At 43.5% G+C, this 22589-nt stretch overlaps 1 protein-coding gene across 1 annotated transcript in view; it reads left to right on the top strand.

Annotated features, from left to right (window-relative positions):
- DHRSX (dehydrogenase/reductase X-linked) overlaps positions 1–22589 on the top strand; it is an 886103-nt gene that overhangs the window by 477037 nt on the left and 386477 nt on the right. The window lies entirely within an intron of this gene.

Raw genomic sequence — 22589 nt, 5'->3', positions numbered from 1 at the left:
AAGAGGAAGGTGGCGGGGGGACGGAAGACAAAGCGTGACTGGCTGTGTCAGTGTGGAGGCCAGAGCCTGAAAGGATCTCTGTTGGCCAGCCATTACACCGTAAATGCCCTCCAGGAACGCATTACTCTATTGTACTTGAGTTGCCAGTCCCTGGATGGCATTGACGAAGGTCGTCTGACCCACAGAGATCAACCTCAGGAGGTCAATAGCCTCCTCACTGAGGGCAGCAGGGCTGACAGGGGCAGTGGCAGAGGTGCTTTCAGCAAAGGAGGCGCCCACCCTCTTGCTGGGGTGGTTCCATATTGGTCTGCCACTGCCATCGAGTGTCCACTGGAGGAGGATTCTGATGATGGTGATGGTGATCCTGTCTCCCCCGTGCACTCCGCTTGCCCTCCAGGCCACTGGGTCCCACAGTGTTGGTGATCTCAGCACTCCGGGTCCCATGGCTGGCAGCTTCCCCACTCAGCTGTGCCCTGTCTCCTTCACCTGCTGATGCTGATGCACAGAAATAGAGAGACAGAGAGAGGGTCAACACATTCTTCACACACACACATATTACAACATTCACAACAGTAACAAAACATATTTGTCAAATAAAGCCCCGGATAGAAACCATTCACTGCCCATATCATGTCACAACAAGCTACTTCCAACCTTCCCATATGAACACAGTCTCACTCACAACATAATCCAACCATCTGACCACTACATCACCATCCCATCAATTCAGCTGTAACTCAAATGCATCATCCCAAGATGGAATGGCTACATCTCAAATCTATCCCCATACAGATCATCACTGTCCATCATCAGTCAGTCTAAGGAAATGGAGTTGACTGATAATACAATATCATACCTACCCCTACTCCACACCTGCCCACTCCATCATCAGTAGTCATGTTCCTTGAAAGTAAACTCATCTCACTTCAAATACGACACAGCATGTTGATTTCCAATCACTTGCCTAACTGATCATTCTGTACACAACTTATACAATGGCAAACACCTCAGATGAAGACACTACATGTGGCATTCCCATACAGTGTGCATCACAAAATGACATAGCATGTCATTGAAACATCTATCTAAATACTAGGAAAAGATACTTTAGGAGTTTCTGCACCCACTAATCCGATACACCGTCACATAGACAACAATTCTATGCACTGCAATAGGGGCCTACCTAGCACACAGGAGACATCCACAGACAACCACATGGAGCACAGTAACACCAACAATACAATGGACACCAAACAATGTACATGTAGGGCTCATAGCATCCTACCATAGATGCTGAATAGAAACCTCTGCATGACAACATCTGGACACCTACATCACTAACAACTGCCCAGACGTGATTCCTACTACCTTAGTCCAGAACTAACACTTACACAACTGATTACTAATGTACCCATGAATGACACATACACCTAGAGTCAAGCAAAGTAAATGAAAAAATATCCCACAACACCCAGGTGTATGTGAAATGTGACACCTGCTACATCATTTAGTCAGGCAGGAATGTGCAGAGGCATACCCAACGCTGTCCAAACAGCCTCAGATTTGCTAAGGTAGGTGTGGGAAAATAGAGGCTTCAACATCAAATCAGGCACGAAACATCAATTGACACACGAAGTAGGCAGCAAATAACATATGTTACACTCATATAGGTATGGTATTGCCCTATGTAGCATGGTTAATATAAATGGGCAAAGGGAGCAGCAGCCAAGCCACTTACATTCTCTACACCAGATACATTCGGATGGAAGGTATTTGTACACGTCAATGTAATACCATGAAATGTCATTGTCTTATTGTCACCACCATATTCACATTGTAGGATGTCCACCCTTATCAAACTTCACATTTCCCAATGTATGAATCTGAGGTGACAATGAGGACACCTCCTCAAACCTCATAAGGAGTGTAGTAACTTGACCATACCAAAAGCCTGATTGGGATGACAGCCTCACATGAAGTGTTTAACTATTTTAGGACACAGGATTTCTTGGCCCTGTTACACATCTGTCAGACCCAATGCTGCACATAGAGTAGATCCAGTGGAATAGGAGTTGGCAGAGAACAAAGAGCTATACAACTAACCATTTGGGTAAATGGACTTGGGAACACAAGGTGGGAAGGATGACACAGCAGGTTACAAATATGTATGGCTGAGTAGAGTCACACATATGACACATTTACATGTGCATCGCCACATGCAGTCATACTGTTTGGTAGACAAAGGTGAACAACATGTTGCCATGCACAATGCAATGGCCACATCTGTGTTTGTATGTTGGCAACTGTAGTACCATGTCTTCCTAGTAGTCCCCATACCTTTAGTACTTACCACATCACCCCAGCTGCAATACTTAGACATACACTAAAGTATTAGTGGCAAGTTCATGGGTTCTGTCAGTACTTACCTCCGTGTGGCTGCTTTGCTGCCCTCAAACGCCCATCCACCTCAGGGTAGGCCACTGCCAAAATATGAGCCATTATGGGGGTCAACGTCCGACGGGTACCTCTCCCTCATTTGGGAGGACATCCCTAGCTGGACCCCTGTGGTCTTCCAGGCCCAGCATCTCAGGTCCTCCCACTTCTTCCTACAGTGGGTGCTCCGCTGGCTGCGGACCCCTAGGGTCTGCACTTGCTTGACGATGGCACGCCAAATTCCCTTCTTCTGATGGGCGTTGACCTGCATGGATGATACAGACAAAAGGAAAAAGTCATGTCCACATGCACCATACCAATAGTAGTGGACAGTACACTTCAGTGACAGCAAGTAGGCAATCATTCCCATGCTCTCAACTCACACCCATTTACAAATTATCATATGCATGCATAAACACCTTCACTACTTCACATTTCAGATACACCATCATTCATCACACCTATCACACATTGGTATTGCATTGGACTCCCCTGCTCCTCTGGTGCACCATATAGCTGTTCATACAGGGGTAGGACCTCCTCCATGAGCTTTTCCAGCTCCTCCGGTGTGAAGGCTTAGGCCCTATCACCTGCAGGACGTGGCATGATAGCTCCTAAAGGCAGTACGCAGCAGCGTGGAAGTCTTTCTGGCAGCAGTGTCAGAAGTCAAGTGAGCAATACTGCAGAAGATGGTGGCCTCGTACGCTACATACATGACCGTCACCGCCGGCATATATTGCCATTGGCCCAAGCCCGCCAAAGGCAGCAATGTCTTCCAATGGCAATTTCCATAGTTTTGTGACGGCCTACTGCCATGACAACTTCCACCGGCTGACTTAGGTCACTTCCATATGTCCAGTACAGTAGGTCAGGTGGCTGCCATTTTAAGCACATTACATGTATAGAAGAGTTTTATCATCTGTGTCATTAAATGCACCCCATATCGTGCAGTACAACTGTAAGTTCTACCATCATGTTTAGTTGTCAAATGGTGCATCAGTGCAGTAAATGCTGTTTTACTGGAGGACATGTGGTGATAGCAATGTACACCTACTTGGATGTTCCCATGTGCTTTAAAAACATTGATAATGTGCAACAATATGTGTAAGACATGTCATATCGATTGGACTTACAACCATGTACAGTAATAGATGAATCTCTATGTGTAGTTCAATAGTTAATTGGGAGAGTGTGCACCAAGGAGGGTGTCCTTGGTTTCATACCTATGTGCTGTACTGTAGATATCTGAGTTTGTAACCAAGCTCGACAGCAGATATGTGTGAGTTGTGTATCTGACTTTACAAGATGTCTGCATGCTGCATGCCACATACTGTTTTGTAATGTATTCACATAGTTTTCATGCCATGAGGAGAGGACGACAACCAACAGTGTACCTTCCACTAGTAGACCTGCCCACCACGGAGGAGGGACATTGCATCCAGCATATCGTCTGAATAGTCATACTATCATGGATCTTTGTGATCAAGTGGAGCCAGATCTGATAACTTGCATTCGCAATCCCTATAGCATATCTCCCATCATTCAAGTCTTTTCAGTGCTACACTTCCTGGCCACTGGGTCCTTTCAGAATACAGTGGCCCTAACTTCAGGAATGTCTCATCCCATGTTCGGTCAGATTTTGAGGGGTGTACTATGTGCTTTGTTGAAACACCTGGACAGCTGCATCAGATTTCCGCAACGTGTAGATTTGGCCTAAGTGAAGGCAGAGTTTTATGCTATGGGACACATTTCACATGTGGTTGGAGCCATAGAAGGCACCCATGTAGCCTTGGTTCCAGTGCCAATGAACTGGTGTATTGGAACAGGGAAACCTACCACTCCATAAACGTTCAGGTGGTGTGTCTGGCAGACCAGTACATTTCACAAGTCAGTGCCAAGTATCCAGTATCAGTCCATTATTCCTTCATCATACGGAACAGAAATGTCCCACTGCTGATGACACGACTCCACACAGAGAGGGCTTGGCTAGTTGGTAAGTTACAACTGAAATGTGTGTTTCCAATGTACGTCTTCTGCCATCACAATGTTTGATGTCCCACACATATGTGTGCGTTGTTCTACCAATTTGTTCACAGGTGACCCTGGCGAGTGAGGTATCCAACCATGCCAGGGTAAGTCACTACAATGAGGCCCAAGGGAGGACAAGGCGTGTGAAGGCGCGTGAAGGCAAGATGTAGGTGCTTCGACAGATCAGGAAGAGCCCTCCTCTACTCATCAAACAAGGTCTGTCAAATAATAGTTGCCTGCTGCATGCTCCACAATCTTGCCTTGAGACAACAGATACCATTTATACCAAATGAGGGGGAGCCAGCAAAACCTGTGGGTGGAAATGCAGATTTGCCAAGTGATGAAGAGGCAGAGGAAGATGAAGCAGAAGTCTCTAGGGCAGATCTCATCAATCAGTACTTCAGCTAACTAAAAGGTATGTAAAGTAGACATAATGTTGTGGTTCAAATGTGCAACCAGAAGTAGGTGGGTGGCATGCACCTCCTCTCTTGCATCATCTGTGGGGCTGTAGATAGCTTTAATACCTATGAGTGAGTTGTGCATGCAAACTGTAATTTGTATTGTGTACAGAACAGAGTGGTCTACGGTCTCATGTATTGATATAGCAGATACAAAATTACACTTCTGGACGTGACTTCTCTGATTTGAGGAGTGTATTCTGTTCTGTCCTATTCCTCTTCTCTTACAAACACAGATTTACCTAGATCCTGTTTGGCTGACCTTGGCAAATGACAGACAGTGTCAGAAGCAGGTGGGAATTGCAGACAGACATGAGAAGTGGACATGGCTGATACCAGGTACTTTGAGTCTTGATTTTGTTGAGTGTGACTGACATTGTTAGACTGTCAGGATACTGGGGTGGAAAAGTGTATTTCCGTCAAGGTCCCCTGTGTGAATATAAGTCTGACTTGTGTAAATGTAGTGCTATAGCATCTCCCTGCATAATGGTAACTATTTTATGTATCCTACCTTGAATCTAGCTGTCAGTGTGTTCCTACTTTGCAGACCAATGTGCATGTCACTGTGGAATGACCTAAGCGAGTAACAAGCCTATAGGTATGTGACCATTGCAAGTGAAAGTTTCCAGTTATGGATAGATCAGTACTGATCTCTGTATCATGGGATATGTATATTTGGAAGCTATGGTATGGGAATGTGGTAAGGCTTTGCCAGGTGATGCAAATAACCCATCTGTGTGCCTTCTGCCTTGTTGGTAGAGTGGCATGACCCTAACCTCTGTATTGTGTAGTTTAGCTTTGTGTTACACCTTAGCAGACATCCTAATGTTACTCTCAGCCATGTTCTTTGTGTTGTTAGCATATCTTTCACTGATTGTGTATAGTTGTAGTTTACAACCTATTTGGTATCTGTCCTGCTACCATCCTATTGTAATGTGTCTCCTGCTGATGGAGTCGACGTTTGGGGTCCATAACAGTGGGTGTACAATACAAAGGGACATGCTCAGACTAGAGTTGGCATGCCTAACTATTGCACATTTATGATAAATGAGACATAAATAGGACCTGTGTTAAAGTGTGATTTATTGTGGAAAGTGATAGCTTTAGTCATGGTGGATGACATCATCAGGGTAGGTGCTACACCATTTGGGAACACAGGTCCAGTGTCCTTGCACCACAGGAAAATGGAGATTGGTTACAGAACAGTTAACAGGGTGTATCTGTTGCACACAAGGGGAACAGTTCAGGAGAGGTTTACTTCCCGGCGTTGAGTTTGGGTTTGGTCTTGGCATTGGCTCCTGCTGGATGTCTGGGTGGACGTCCACGTTTGCGGGGAAGGGGTTCTTCAACTACAGAGGATGGGGTGACTGAGGCTTGGCCTTTCCCTTGCAGGGCCTCCATTCCACTAGCAGGCGCAGATGTAGAAGGGCCTGATGTATCATTGCTGGTGGAAGGGGCCAGATGTTGGGTACAAGCCCTTTACGTGTGGTACTCAAGTTTGTCAGCACCCCTGCAATGGAAGCCAAGTGGGCATTTTGTGCCGGCCACTGCAGCATGACCTCGTCGTGGTTGTCCCTCTGCAGCTTTTGGATTTCCCCCAACATTGTGATAGCTTGGCTCATCGTGCCTTGGGAACTTTGGTAGGCTCCCACGACTGAAACCGGAGATGGTTTCCTGGTCAGTAGTATCCCTTTGAGATACCATCCTCTTGCCCACATTATTCCTCTCAAACACCCTGCCCCCATGTGCCTGTGCCCTGGGCACAGTGTGCCCATTCCAAGTGGTAGCAGGTCCATCATCATCAGGGGTGGCAAGGTGAGACTCAGGTACCTGTACTGTGGGGCTCACAATGGATGAAACAGTCCTTGGGGCACAGGTTGGTGGGCGAATGGTTGCCTGTGATGTAGAAACAACAGGGCTGGGAGGAGTTGATGTGGACAGGGTGAGGCTGACAGTTGTTGTCTGACCAGGTGTCCCAGATGGGCCAGGTTCTTGGTCAGTGTCCAGACATCCAGGGGTGTTGTCCTCACTGGGCCTTCATCCAGAGGTGGCAGTCTCTGGTATCCTATCCATGCTGGCAATGGTAATGTTATCTGTTGAGGGAGTGGAACACAGAGTTCAGGTTACAATTGGGGTATTGTAGCAGTTGTGTGAGATGCAGACAGTGCCTGACATGGTCCCCAGCAATGACATTGACAGTTGATGCACTACGTAACTTAATACAACATGAAACTTTGTAACTTCAATTCCATACACCATGTTTTATGCTGCTAAACTAAGTTGGTAGTGATAGTACAGCTGCTGGCATTTGATATCTTCTGATAATTTACATGGCTGTTTAACTCTGTTAACGCACATTGGTGTCATTGTAGGAACACAGGGCCAGATGTATGAAACTTTTTTGCACTCGCAAACAGTGCGAATTGCAAAAATCGGCCGTTTGCGAGTGCAGAAAAGTGGTCGGCGATGCATGAAAGGCGATTTTTTGTGTTGCGACCTGGTTTTGCGACTCGCAATTTGCGATTCGGTATCTCCAGTAGGAAATTACGAGTTGCAAAATCCAAGTCGCAAATCGATGCATCAAAAAATCTCAAATTGTGATTTTTCGCAGAATGGCAGGAACTGAAACCACGTGGTAACCAGGTGAAACCTATATAAAGAGGCCCAGAATTCCTCAGACTCTTTTCAACAATGGCTGCACTCTACGTCATGGCGTGGAGGATGAGGATCTTAGCAGGTTTGAGGAGAGGGAGGAGGAGACAGGAGCGCATTTTCAGAGTACGCATTACACTTTTTAACCTGACAGAGGAGGAAATATATGAGAGGTATAGGTTGAACTCAGCCATGATACTTGATCTGATAGCTGAGCTACAACCCATACTGCATCGCAGAACACTAAGGACTCACAGCATACCCACCCATGTGCAGGTATTATGCTACCTCTACCTACTCGCCTCAGGGAGCTATCAAGGGGTCATAGCAGCAGCTGGAGGGGTCTCACAGAGTACCCTCTCCAGATTTTTCAATGCATTTATCAACGCCATGCTGAGCAAACTACAACAGTACATCAGATTCCCCCACACCCCACAGGAATTACAGCAGACCAAAATTGATTTTTACCAGATAGCACAGTTCCCCCACGTCCTAGGTGCCATAGATGGGACACAGGTGGCAATCTGTCCACCATCAGCCACAGAGTATGTGTACCGCAACAGGAAATACCAACATTCCATGAATATACAGGTGATATGCAATGCCTCTTACATCATTACTGATCTCGTGGCCAGGTACCCAGGGAGCACACATGATTCGTACATCTTTCGCCACAGCGGGATTCACACACGACTGCTAGCTGGGGAGTTTGGTGGAGGATATCTACTAGGTATTGTCCCTCTGTACACTGGCGCATTGATGGCGTGCCGATGTCAGATGGCTCAGTTACTCATTATACCCTCTGTCCCTTCCAGGAGACAGTGCATACGCAGTGCGCACCTACATGATGACGCCCTACCTCAGTCCTGCAACACCAGCTGAATGGAGATACAATGCAGCACACAGGACAACCCGCAATGTGGTGGAGCGCGCATTTGGACTGCTGAAGAGTCACTTCCGGTGCCTCCACAAAAGTGGAGGGGCACTACAGTACAGCCCAGAGACGACATGTAGAATAGTGGCTACTTGTGCAATCTTGCACAATATAGCTACCACCAGGGGCATACCTGTAGAAATATGTGATACTGAATCTGATGAGGATGATGATCCCATACCACCCCTACAGGCAGTAGACAGGGCCAGTGCAGCAGAGGGAAGGCAAAGGCGTGCCGACATTACGCACAACCATTTCAGACGTGAGTATAAATGACACAAATACTCTGTCAACTGTACCTGTAGTGAAATAAATTTATTTACCTTAAGTCAGGTAATGTACGTGTGAGTAATAACTAAAACAGGTTATGTGAGAAACTCAAAACAATGAAGGACCAGAGTAATGCACTATTACTTCATAGTGTCAACAGAAGTCCACTGGCAGCTAGAGTCATTTTTTGCACCCATGCACACCACTCGGGTGCCCAGTTACATCACTGGCACCTCTGTTGTCACCCTCAGTGGCAGTGCTGTGCCTGGCACTGCGCCGTCTGGTGTCCGCTGCTGGTACAGCAATACTGCTGAGGCTGGAACTGTCCTCAGTGTCCCCCAGTGCAAGCTCACTCGGAGTGGCTGACCTTGGTCCCATAATGTGTTCGATCACATTGGTGAAGTCCATTCACAACGTCCCTGCTGCTGTGTGCTGCCTCCACTTGCGCAGCCACTGCACGACGGGCAATCAGTGCTGTTGAATTTGCCACCCTGTTAGACGAACGACAGAAGCTGCCAAACATGTTCCGAAATCTGCGCTCCTGTCTGTGCTGGCTCACTCTCTCATGGCGCAGCTCCTGGCAGAGTTCACGGACAGCACTTGTGAGGTCCTTGGTGTCCTGTGATGCTTGCACCTGTCCCTCACGCAGCTGTACAATGTTGTTATTGAGGAAGTCAAGTTGGCGATGCAGGCCCACCATGTTGCGGTTATGTTTGCGCAAGTTCTTATCTAATCCGAGGATCCGCTTATTTTGTAGATGCTGCTGCTACAACATAGCAGCTTCCAGGCAACCAAATAAGGAGGGACCCTCACCTGCATCATGCTGCTGTGCCCAAGAATCTGTCGCCATCCTACGTGGTGCTGTGGTCTGATGACACCTGACCTCCTGCATCTGGCTGCGCCTGCCTGGGGTACTTGGCCCTTCCTGCTGCTCATCAGAGTCGTTGCTGAGATCCGGCAGTGGCAGTGCCCTGGGCCTGCGTCGGACAGTCGCAATGTTGAGGGACCCACTGGTGTTTAAATCGGAGGCCAGATGGGTGTCTGTCTCGCCTACCCGTGCTGATGCTGTGGCTGCTGGGCCTGGCCCACCTGCAACAACAATATGCAGCATGTCAGTTATGTATGTTACATTTACGGTCAGACAATGGTAATAAAGGTACAGGTACTTCTCTATACTGTGTTGTGTGTGTTGTGTTCCTCTGGGTGTCACTCTACTTAAATACAGTGTATGTGCTACTTTCAGTTCTGGGTTGTGAACTGCCACTTCCATAATGCATTGTTGTGCTGCTTCTAAGATGTGGACTGGACTACATCTCACACTGTATAACATTACTTGCTAATTCCTAAGGGGCTTTTGTGCATACACATATGGGGTTACAAATCAATATTGCACTTACCTTGGCTGGTACTTGGTGTGCCGGAGGTGTCGATCTCTGTGACCCCAGTCACAGCTTCAGGGAGGAGTGTGGACTCGACTAGGTCCTCCAATGGTGTGGATGGTGCCTCTGTGGGTGGACCGCCTCCTGTGCCCCTGGCCTCCGCAAGTCTCCTTGCCACCCTCTCCTTCGCACGGGACCGTAGGTCATACCACCTCTTCTTGATCTCTTCAACGGAGCGATGTTCCACTCCAATTGGGCAGATTTTTGACTGTATGTCCACCCATAGTCTCCTCTTCTCACTCTCAGGCACCTGGAGTGAGCTTTTTCCAAAACGGCGGTCATGGCTCCTGACCACCTCCTCAGTCAGCACCTCAAGCTCCTGCTCACTGAATTTCAGCTTGTGCTTTCTTTCACCCTTCTCCTGTGCTTGGCCTGGGGTATCCATCCTTGCTCAGGTGTGCTGGCTCCTTCGGAGTGCTGCTCTTTGTGGCTGGGCTGCTCTCTCTCAGGATGCTGATTTGGGTGTGGCACCTGAAACTGCCTGGGATGACTCATTTCCTGCTGGTGATGTCATCAGGCTCCTCCAGGTGTGCTTTCTCAAACTTTCTCGCAATTTGGGATTTTTTACCGAATCACAAAAAAATCGCAATTTGCGAAAATGCTAATTGCGATTCAGTAAATGGGCCTCGCAAATCACAAATAGCGATTTTTAAGAAATCGCTATTTCCGAATCTCAATTTTGTTACATGGCTAATTGCGACTCGGAAATAGTGATTTCTTAAAATTCACTATTTGCGATTCGCAAGCTACTTTTTTCATACATATGGCCCACAGTATATGAGTTTACAATGGACATTGACCTGTATCTTGTTGTACTGCATGTGCATCCACTCAGTCATCTGACTTTCCAAACCAGGTGAGTTTATTTGTAGCTTGGGATCTTTGATCTGTGGCCATTATATATGGGCACTCAGCTATAGCTGTGTTTTGATTGGGATGTTGGTGTGTGTGAGCCATTGCATTTCTGTCATTACTGTGTACTGTTCCACACTAGCACAATGAAGATGGGTTAGATCGGATATTGGTTTAAAATGCATGACAAGTATTAATTTGGCGCAGTGTACAGGTGATGAATATGTTGGGATTTTGCATTCTGGGAGTTGTAGTGCAATAATTAGCTAGTGCTTCACATCCCATTTCCAAGGGTTGTGGGGCTATATGTATTTAGTGGACAAGTGGCATGCCAGGGAGGGGATTTGGTGATTCGGAGAGAGTTGTAGTGGGTGAAGTGTTAATTCGGGTGAGTAAAGGTGGTGAGGGAGCTTGCAGGACAAGACAATTGTGTGACATGAATGTTGTTGGTACTTACCAGACTCCATTCACCCAGGGTTGGAAATGGTGTTTCTGCAGGGTCACCCCCAAATTTTTGCCTTCCTCCTTCTCTTTTTCTGACCTCATTTTTGCTGGCTTTAGGACTCTGCGCACTTTACCACTGCTAAACCGTGCTATAGTGCATATGCTCTCTCCTTAAAACATGGTAACAGTGGATCATACCTAATTGGCCTATCTAATTTACTTGTAAGTCCCTAGTCAAGTGCACTACATGTGCCCAGGGCCTGTAAATTGAATGGTACCAGTGCGCTGCAGCACTGGTTGTGCCACCCACATAAGTAGCCCCCTAACCATGTCCCAGGCCTGCCTCTGCAGTGCCTGTGTGTGCAGTTTCACTGCCACTTCGACTGGCATTTAAAAGTACTTGCCAAGCCTTAAACTCCCCTTTTTCTACGTATAAGTCACCCCTAAGGTAAGCCCTAGGTAGCCCATAGGGCAGGTTGCTGTGTAGATAAAAGGCAGGACATGAACGTGTTTTCTATGTGTCCTGGAAGTGTAAAACTCCTAAATTCTTTTTACACTGCTGTGAGGCCTGCTCCTTTCATAGGATAGCATTAGAGCTACCCTCATTTATTGTTTCAGTGGTAGATCCTGATCTAAAAGGAGTAGCAGGGTCATATTTAGTATGGCCATAATGGTGATACACAATCCTGCTTAATGGTGAAGTTGGATTTTATATTATTATTTTAGAAATGCTACTTTTAGAAAGTGAGCATTTCTCTACTCTTGAATCCTTCTGTGCCTTCCAATCCACGTCTGGCTACGTATAGTTGGCATCTCCCTTGTGCATTCACTCAGACAAACCCCAAACATAGGATGCTCAGTCACACTTGCATACATCTGCATATTGAATGGGACTTCCTGGGCTGGGAGGGTGGAGTGCCTGACTCTTACATGTCAAAGGAAAGTAGCCTGCCCTCACACAAAGGACTGCCACACCCCCTACTGGGACCCTGGCAGATAGGATGGAACTGAAAGGGGACCTTGTGCACTTCTAAGCCACGTTTAGAAGTCTCCCCCACTTTAAAGGCACATTTGGGTATTTAAGCATGGTCTCTGACCCTACATACTCAGACGCTTCTGAGGTAGACACTCTACTTCATCAAAACATTTCCTGGAGAAGAAACCCTGAACCAGAACCTGCAACCTGCCAAGAAGAACTGCCTGACTGCCCAAGCGACTCACCCGACTGCTTTTCTAAGAAGGACTACTGCCTTGCTGTTGCCCTGCTGCCAATGGCTTGGATAGAGCTTGCCTCCTGTCCCTGGAGTCTCAGGACCAAAAAGACTTCATCCCTGCAAGAAGAACTCCCTGTGCAGCAGAAATCGATGCACAACCTGCAGAAAACAACGCACAGCCTGCATCATGGTGAAAAATTCACGGCACACCGAACCGGAACGACGCAGCCCGACTTCGCAAGTAGAAGATCGACGCAGTGCCAGCGTATCGACCGGGAATTCGATGCACGGCCCACTGGATGGATGCAAAGCCGAGTCGGAACGACGCAGCCCGACTTCCTGAGAGGAATCGACACAGCGCCTGCCATGTGGTAGAAATTTCCACGCAACGCCCACTGGATCGATGCAACCCCTGTGACTTTGTCCTGCAAGCGCCAGATTTCAACGCATCATCCCCAGGGCGTTTGAAAATCCCGCAACCCAAAGAGGATTCAAGTCCGAGCGCCAGAAATTGCCGCAAAGCCATACCTGCGTGAAAAATAAACGACGCATCGCCGTGTGCGTCCTGAAAAATCGACGCATCGCCTCCTCTGCGGTTCCTTGAGGAGATTTTGAATGCAAAGCAGGTGCTTTGTGCTTGCAAGAGACATTTTTTGCTTTTAAGAGACTAAAGACACTTTATATCTTTCTACAGTGATATTTTCAACATATACTTATAGCATCTTAATCGTTTTGACCTGCATCTTATCAGATAAATATTATATATTTTTCGAAACACTGTGTGGTGTATTTTTGTGGTGTTCCGCTATGTTATGACATGATTCATTGCACAAATACTTTACACATTGCCTTCTAAGTTAAGCCTGACTGCTCAGTGCCAAGCTACCAGAGGGTGGGCACAGGATAATTTGGATTGTGTGTGATTTACCCTGACTAGAGTGAGGGTCCCTGCTTGGGCAGGGGGTAACCTGACTGCCAACCAAAGACCTCATTTCTAACACCCAGGTATTCCTGTCAGGCCCTCAGAATGCAGGATGTCCAAGATGTCAATTGTGGGGAGGGCTCACCGCCAGTCTTCAGTACAGTGTGCTGGTGCCTGGATGCCCTGGAACAGACCTTCCTCCTGAGGTCGTTCCACCTCTTCCTGATGTCGTCCCTTGTACGTGGATAACTGCCTACAGAATTCACCCTGTCAACTATTCTTTGCCACAACTCCATTTTCTTGGCAAGAGATGTTTGTTGTATTTGTGCTCCGAACAAGTCTGGCTCCACCCTTACAATTTCATCCACAATGACCCTCAACTCCTTATCAGTGAAAAGTGGGTGTTTTTGTGGGGACATGGTAGTGGTTGTGCAGACGGTGTGATTGTGTGCTAAGTGAATGGGTGAAGAGTTTGGAAAACTGTGAGGTGTATGTGATGTAATGTGTGTTGGGTGTTGTGGATTGTGTGTGGTACTGATGTGTGTGTTAGATATGTTGTGCAGGTGTGTGATGTGTGTGTAGTGAAGTTTAATTGGTGCCTATTCTTGCTATTTTGAACTCTCTGGGATATTGGTTGTGTGTGGCGTTTTGATTGCAAAAGATTGTGGGTTGTGTTGGAGTGTGTTATATAGAGCAGAGTGAGTAGGTGTATCGGGTGTGTGGATGTGTAGCAGGGGTGGGGTATTCAAACTTTCCAATGTGGTGTGGTGTTCTGACCAGGGTGAGTTGAGACAACCGCGTTTCTCACCACCAATGGTTTTCTGCCATGGAAGAACCGCTGTTGTGATTTGTGGATCTTAATCTGATAGGTGGATTTTTGTCAGGCTGGCGGTGTTGGTGGTGGAACCACATCTTTTCCATCCTCCAGTGTCCTGGCGGTTTCGGGAATTTGGCTGTTTTTTGGCAGACTTCACAGTGTGACTTTTAATACAGCGCTCAGATTATCGCCAACATGGCAGTCTTTTGGCATCCGACACCGCGGCGGTCTTGCCAAAAGACCACCAAAGTCATAATGAGCCCCCTAGTTTCCATAGGAAAAGCATTTTTTGTTTTGCTAATAACTGTGGCGCCGTATCACACAATTTTCCATACTAATGCACCGGTCAATTCAGCTGCTAATTGGAAAGTTTTGGGCTGATTCTTCAAGCAGAGTCAGAGAAAATGGTGGGATCACATAACATGTTTTCCCATAGGTATTTTTGGCAGAAAACTAGATCTGGGCCGAGAAAGATCGTTTTTTGTAATTTGGTGTAAATCTGTTCTGTAGTTTTGGAGTTATTAAAAAAAGATTGATGTAGATCTAGAGACGTGGATCCACGCACCAACAGCAATGATTTGTTTGGCTGGCCGCAACCTGAAAGGAAAGTTGCAGCCATCATTTTGTGTATCGGCGTCTGGGGCGAGGCGGGAATCAAAACGTAAAACTAATAAAAGGGGTCAGGGTAGAAGTACTCTAATTCCATGGAACTGATAGAGGGGTTTCTGAGGGACCCCACATGGGCAAGAAATTGCCCCAAAAGTTTTTTGGGCGGACGCACAAGGAGCCGCAGGTCTACAGGGGCACTCAGCTCAGCCCCCCCAACTGAATCCGTGATGGATCAAATGAGCCAGACTCCAATTAAAAAAATAGTTCCACTCACTCACACACCCACACAGCCCCTCATAGACCCACAAAACCACTACCAGACTCAGTCACAGACCCACATAGCCACTCACAAACCCACTCACCCAATTACACACTCACACACCCACATACACACCTACACAACCACTCCATTCCCACTCACATACCCACAAGACCACTAACACACCCAGTCACAGACCCACACAGCCACTCACTCACCCACACAGCAACTCACACACCTACTCACACATCAACTCACACACCTATACAGCCACTCACAGACCTACAAGCCCACTGGCACACCCACTCACAGACTCACACAGCTGCTCATACACCCACTCACATACCTACTCACACACCTGCTCACAGAAAATCAATACCACACCCAGTCACAGACCCACACAGCCACTCTTACACCCAGTCACAGCCCCACACAGCCACTCACACACCCACCCACTCACACACCCATACAGACACTCACACACCCACTCAGACACTCAAAACCACTCACACACCCACTCGCAGACCCACAGTCACTCACACATACACACACACCCACTCATATACTCACAAATCCACTTACACACCCTCAGAACCACACAATTAACACACATATATATATATAAATATATATATATATATATATATATATATATATATATATATATATATATATATATATATATATATATATATATCCACCAAAGCCAAAAAGTAAAAAGTAAAAATCGCACGCTCAGGATTCAGGACAAGTGAAAACCATGTTTAATCAAAGCACAACGCGTTTCGGCTGACACTGCAGCCTTGGTCACGTGATATTTACCACCAATCAACCATTACTAAATACTATTCATTCATAGACATAAAAATAAGACAGACAACAGATACAAGGTCACAAGATAGGAAACCCAAAAGTACAACCTTATATAACATTAAATTCCATCTGGATTATAATAACTGATGAAATCTGTACCAGTACACACAGTTGTCAAATATATAAATAAATATATATAAATATATAAATATATAAATACATAATTATACAACCAAGTGACCGTATAAAATAGACATGTAATGGAGTAAAATATCATGCAGAGGCGGAAGGTAAAATTAATTAATGCCAAAGTAGAACACCGGGCTAATGTATTATAATAAAATATTATCACTTATAAGCCCAACGGTGAACTAAAATCACACAATGTGAAAGATAATTCAAATAACTATACCTAGACCACAATAACAGCGGTAATAATACCCCTGTATCGCTTCTTACATGGTTAATACTAATGCGCCAGACCAACAGTATAACAGGAATTCTTATGACATTTCCTTATCTTATAACCTGCACTGCCAACACCCAATAACGTGCAATATGGAGAGAGCGGTGGCAAGTAGACATCAGCATTAATTTCAGACGACACATTAAATCTGAAAAAGACATATAAATAAATACATATATTAAATAGGTGACCATAACTCCCACAAATACATTAAGGAAGTTATGTGCCAACTTAATAACACACATTTCTATAAGGTTACCACTAAATAAACTTATACTAACAGTATTGTGGGGATTTGGCAGTTACTTATGGAATGGAAAGACAAAGGCTTACTACTATGGGAAGAGTATTGTTTTCTAAAGAGAGATTTTCCCAAACTACCGGTGCTGTATATTCTTCCCAAGATTCATAAAAATAGGACTAATCCACCAGGAAGACCTATAGTATCCTCATGTGGTAGTGTATTAGAAAATGTCTCCAAATATGTCGATTATTTTCTGAGGGAATTTGTTGTCAATCTTCCATCCTATGTCCGTGATACTAAGGATTTTCTGGGTAAGCTTGAAGGAATTGTTTGGGAAGATGATTTCCTGTTATTAACTTTGGATGTCAATTCCCTGTATACTATTATCGATCATGATAAGGGCATTGCAGCTTGCAGACACTTTTTAGATGCTAGATCACTTAAATACCTGGCACACACTGAAATGTTAATAGATATGATAAGATATTGTCTGACGAATAATTTCTTTCTGTTCAATGGGGTCCTTTATCAGCAGATCCTCGGAACTGCGATGGGCACTTGCTTTGCTCCAAGTTTTGCCTGCCTCTTCTTAGGCTGGTGGGAAGAGAATATTTTTAAAGATGAAGAAAAGTATCCAGAAACCAGTCAGGCAATCTTATGGCTAAGATATATTGATGATCTTTTCATTATTTGGAAAGGATCCGAGGAAGAAGCTTCTCATTTTGTTTGTAAATTAAACAATAATGATTTGAACATAGGTCTGACGTACAAAATGAGTAGGCTATCTATTGAATTCTTGGACACACTGATAAAGATTGATGAAAACAAGGTCAATACTGAACTCTTTCGTAAGTGCACAGCAGGTAATAGTTTATTACATGCTTCAAGTGGACACCCAGAAAATTTAAAGTGGAGTATCCCCTATGGAGAGCTGCTAAGAGCTAAAAGAGTTAGCAGCACTGATGAAACCTTTATAATTGAGCAAAAAGAGATGATTACGAGATTTAAACAGCGGGGATACCCTGATTGGGTTATTAAAAAAGCAATTGATAAAATCAAGGGAACAAAAATAACTGATATTTTATTTGACAATACTCCCAAACAGAAGTTGGATGATAATGATGATACTAGACTGATTATGACTTTTAGTGATGATACAAAACAAATTAAGAATATCATTACAAAAAATTGGAAGATACTGAAAAGTGACCCTGTTATTGGGGATTCGACATTAAATAGACCTCAGATTACGTATAGAAGAGGACGTAGCTTACAGGATATGTTAAGATCTAATGATATTACTACTATGTCTCAACTTAGAGAACATGGCCTACAAGGTTTCTTTCCTTGTGGGCACTGCAAAGCATGTCGCAATAGTGTTATGCGTAAACAATATGCACTATGTAAACCCGGTAAAAACAGGTTATTTAATCAGTTTATAACATGCAGTACCCCGTTTGTGATCTATATATTGGAATGCCCCTGTAAAAGATGGTACGTTGGGAGCACTAAACATAGTGTTAAAAACAGATCTTGGAACACATGCGTGCCATAACTTCAGCTGATGATCATTACCCAGTAGCAAGGCACTTTAGAGAGAAACATAGTTCTGATTGGACCCAGTTGTCCTATTTTGGTATTGAACATGTCCCTTCATCCCATAGAGGGGGTAATAGGGAATTAATATTGAGAAAAAAAGAGTCAAAATATATTTTAGATCTAGAGACTAAGGGCCTGATTCTAACTTTGGAGGACGGTGTTAAACCGTCCCAAAAGTGGCGGATATACCACCTACCGTATTACGAGTCCATTATATCCTATGGAACTCGTAATACGGTAGGTGGTATATCCGCCACTTTTGGGACGGTTTAACACCGTCCTCCAAAGTTAGAATCAGGCCCTAAGACACCTAAAGGATTGAATACTGGGGAAGAACTGAATACCCACTTGTATGATGATTGAAATACGATCACAATAGGGTACAATTTGCGCAGTGATGACTATTATTGTATTTATTAAAAGATAAAGGTATTTAAAAGAATGTATTAACTTTTTTGAATGTTAAATAGGAGATGTTTTATCTGTTCTCCTTTTTTTAGAATTAGTATAGCGTTTATGACAATGTTTTTTAGTAGTTGATTAGATTGGGGAGTTATGGTCACCTATTTAATATATGTATTTATTTATATGTCTTTTTCTGATTTAATGGGTCGTCTGAAATTAATGCTGATGTCTACTTGCCACCGCTCTCTCCATATTGCACGTTATTGGGTGTTGGCAGTGCAGGTTATAAGATAAGGAAATGTCATAAGAATTCCTGTTTTACTGTTGGTCTGGCGCATTAGTATTAACCATGTAAGAAGCGATACAGGGGTATTATTACCGCAGTTATTGTGGTCTAGGTATAGTTATTTGAATTATCCTTCACATTGTGTGATTTTAGTTCACCGTTGGGCTTATAAGTGATAATATTTTATTATAATACATTAGCCCGGTGTTCTACTTTGGCATTAATTAATTTTACCTTCCGCCTCTGCATGATATTTTACTCCATTACATGTCTATTTTATACGGTCACTTGGTTGTATAATTATGTATTTATATATTTATATATTTATATATATTTATTTATATATTTGACAACTGTGTGTACTGGTACAGATTTCATCAGTTATTATAATCCAGATGGAATTTAATGTTATATAAGGTTGTACTTTTGGTTTTCCTATCTTGTGACCTTGTATCTGTTGTCTGTCTTATTTTTATGTCTATGAATGAATAGTATTTAGTAATGGTTGATTGGTGGTGAATATCACGTGACCAAGGCTGCAGTGTCAGCCGAAACGCGTTGTGCTTTGATTAAACATGGTTTTCACTTGTCCTGAATCCTGAGCGTGCGATTTTTACTTTTTACTTTTTGGCTTTGGTGGATTTATAATTACCGGCTTGCTCGTGCCGGTCCTTGCACCACCCCTCTCGGGCCACATGAGTTTACTTCGAGCATTTGAAGTTTTTTTATATATATATATATATATATATATATATATGGACTGCTAGTTACCTCACATATTACATCACTCACAACATCTTCTATGACATCATTGATAATATTACTGCAACATTTGCCATAAAAGTATCAGTCAGAAAACTGTGCATGGCGGGGGTGTGAGTTTTTGTTCCCTTAGGGCACGAGTTATCGTTTCTTGGGATAAGTATAACTATATCTGCTTCATTTCTATAGTATTGTTTGTGTAAACCCTGAAGCTAACTATAACGGCCCTGTAACCATTGTTTTTTAAAATTAATATATATATATATATATATATATATATATATATATATATATATATATATATATATGGAAATTCCTCAGATAAAAAATAAAAGACATTTTATAATTGTGAAGGAATGCTGACGCTGTCTTGCTCACATGCCTTCGGGTATTTTTATACTTACCAGCATTTACAGATGACCACTTTTGTCTCTGACAAATTTTTGAATATACAAAATATATGTTCGGAAACTTAGACATTGAGATGGAAAATGTCTCTTTCATCTCAGTTTCCAGTCTAACTCCAGTTAAATGTCCTATATCATTGCCACCACAGTGGATAACCATAAAGTGGGAATGGTCAGATTTATTAACAGAAGAAAGTAGAGGGAGTAACTGATTCCATTTCAAACCTCCTTCACCAATCCATGTTACTTCAACTCCTTTTCAACCGCAATCATTTTCCACACCTAATTTCTGTCTAGCCCAAAAAATGAAACTGTGCCCAACAGACTAAACCTTAACCATCTTTTACATACACTGACATAGAAGAATACGGCACAGAGGCAGACAAACAAATATGTAAAGAGTTAGATGATTGGCCATTAGAAAACTACATCATACCAACAACTTAATTTTGAAAGGAGGACAATTACTGGCTTAAATACAATTTGGGCTGCTAACGTAGCTCCCTACTACCGTAAACCAAAATGAGGGATGAAAATACACTAATCTGCAGCAATTACATTTAACAAATATTAGAAAGGCATTTTACACACACGTTGGTGGTCACATGGCAATGAAAACAAATAGAAAACTAAGCAAGAAATAAAACTAAAAAGAATTGTCATCATCATGTCAAAGACTTCTGAAAACCTTAACCGAATTGAATACCTTGCACATTTTGATCCCACAAACAAACACATTTTGAAAAAAAAAGTGTTGGACACATACCTAAAGAGAAGGCCATTTTTAGAAAATAAAATCTCACACGGTGAAACCAGTTCAACTTCTTTTCAACAGACTGAGTGCCACTAATGTTACACCTTAGATGGCATTCGCCACATCTTCTATAGCAATCTGGTGATTTCCTCAGTGAAAACTCTTATAAAAAATCCTAAACCCATGTTGATTTTTCCATACTTTTTTTCTCCTGCTCCTCTTGAACCATTCTATCTTTCATTTCCCAGGTCCCCTCCCACACAACCCTCTTTTTCCCTCTTACTAACCAAACCCCCTGTCTGCCTCCTCACTCTATATTTTCTTCTTTGTTTTTACTGACAGATCTCCCCATAACTACCCCTACATCCACTTCTCGTATTTTTCCAGTTTACATTCTATTTTCCCCTGGTCCCATCCAAGAGTCTATTAACCCCTCCCACCCTCACCCTTTCGCTTACTCCTCTTCTCCTTTTGTTTTCTGTCTGCCAGCCCTGCACACCCTTTTCCATAGTCCTTCTACTCTTCAGTTTACTTACTTACTTACCTTGTCTTCTTTTTCTTCTTCTTCCATGGGAAAATTCTTCCTGCCGTCTCTTCTTCTGCTCGTTCCTTCTGGCCTTTGTTATATATTAAAAACGTTACTACAGTAGCACTTTTTGTCTGTAGCCCCTTTTTTCTTTTTTGTTAGAAAAATATTTATTCTTCTAATTCCTACTATTTTAGGAATAATAAGAAACTTGTAGGTTTTTAATATATTCCGAATCAGGCATTCAACCTACATTTAGTTTATATTCATAAGATTTTCATAGAAATGGCTTTTTCTTATGAATGTATTTCCACAAAATTGTGCTTCATCAGTCTGGTATTTTCCATTGTTGGAATTTGTCAGGGTGAGGGAAAGCCTCCAGACTTGGATGGTTTTCTGATTGAGTTGTACAAGCTAGAATTGTGGATATTGAAGCCCTTGAAAAGAAACAGTTACATCTGTTTAAATTACTTAATTGTGTGAAAGCTGTATGCCAATGTCATTCATTATTGTGGATATAAAGATTTTGTTATGTATCACAGAATGGAGACTTAGATACTTAGGACCTTTAGAAGATTATTAAACTGAATCATTCAGGACTTACAAAATGTAGATTAGGCACTAACTATTAGCAGTAATGTTAACATTTTGTAGATGTTTCCAAGAAAACTATACATTTCATGGATGTATTATCCATAGATTCAGGAAATGCTTTTATCAGGTCTTTGTGGAACTTGGGCCAAATAAGTGACCATTCAAACTTTTTAAAAGTGACTCTGCATTTGGAGCCACCAGCCTCTCTTCTCACTTTTGTATGTGCTACTTTACTTCCATCTTCCAAGAGTCATGGAGTGGTTCTGTTTGGTGCCAAATACACATAAAAGCCTAAAGGCAATCTCAAGCAATTACGCCTAACAGCCCTTCTGAAAGTGGAAGCTAAGTATTACTTGCTTTTGGATGATGTCTCTGAGGGGCAACAGAACTAAACATCTTTGA

The sequence above is a fragment of the Pleurodeles waltl genome, chromosome 8 (genome assembly GCF_031143425.1).
Source record: "Pleurodeles waltl isolate 20211129_DDA chromosome 8, aPleWal1.hap1.20221129, whole genome shotgun sequence".
NCBI lineage: Eukaryota > Metazoa > Chordata > Amphibia > Caudata > Salamandridae > Pleurodeles > Pleurodeles waltl.
This window is presented reverse-complemented; position numbering and strand designations above follow the sequence as displayed.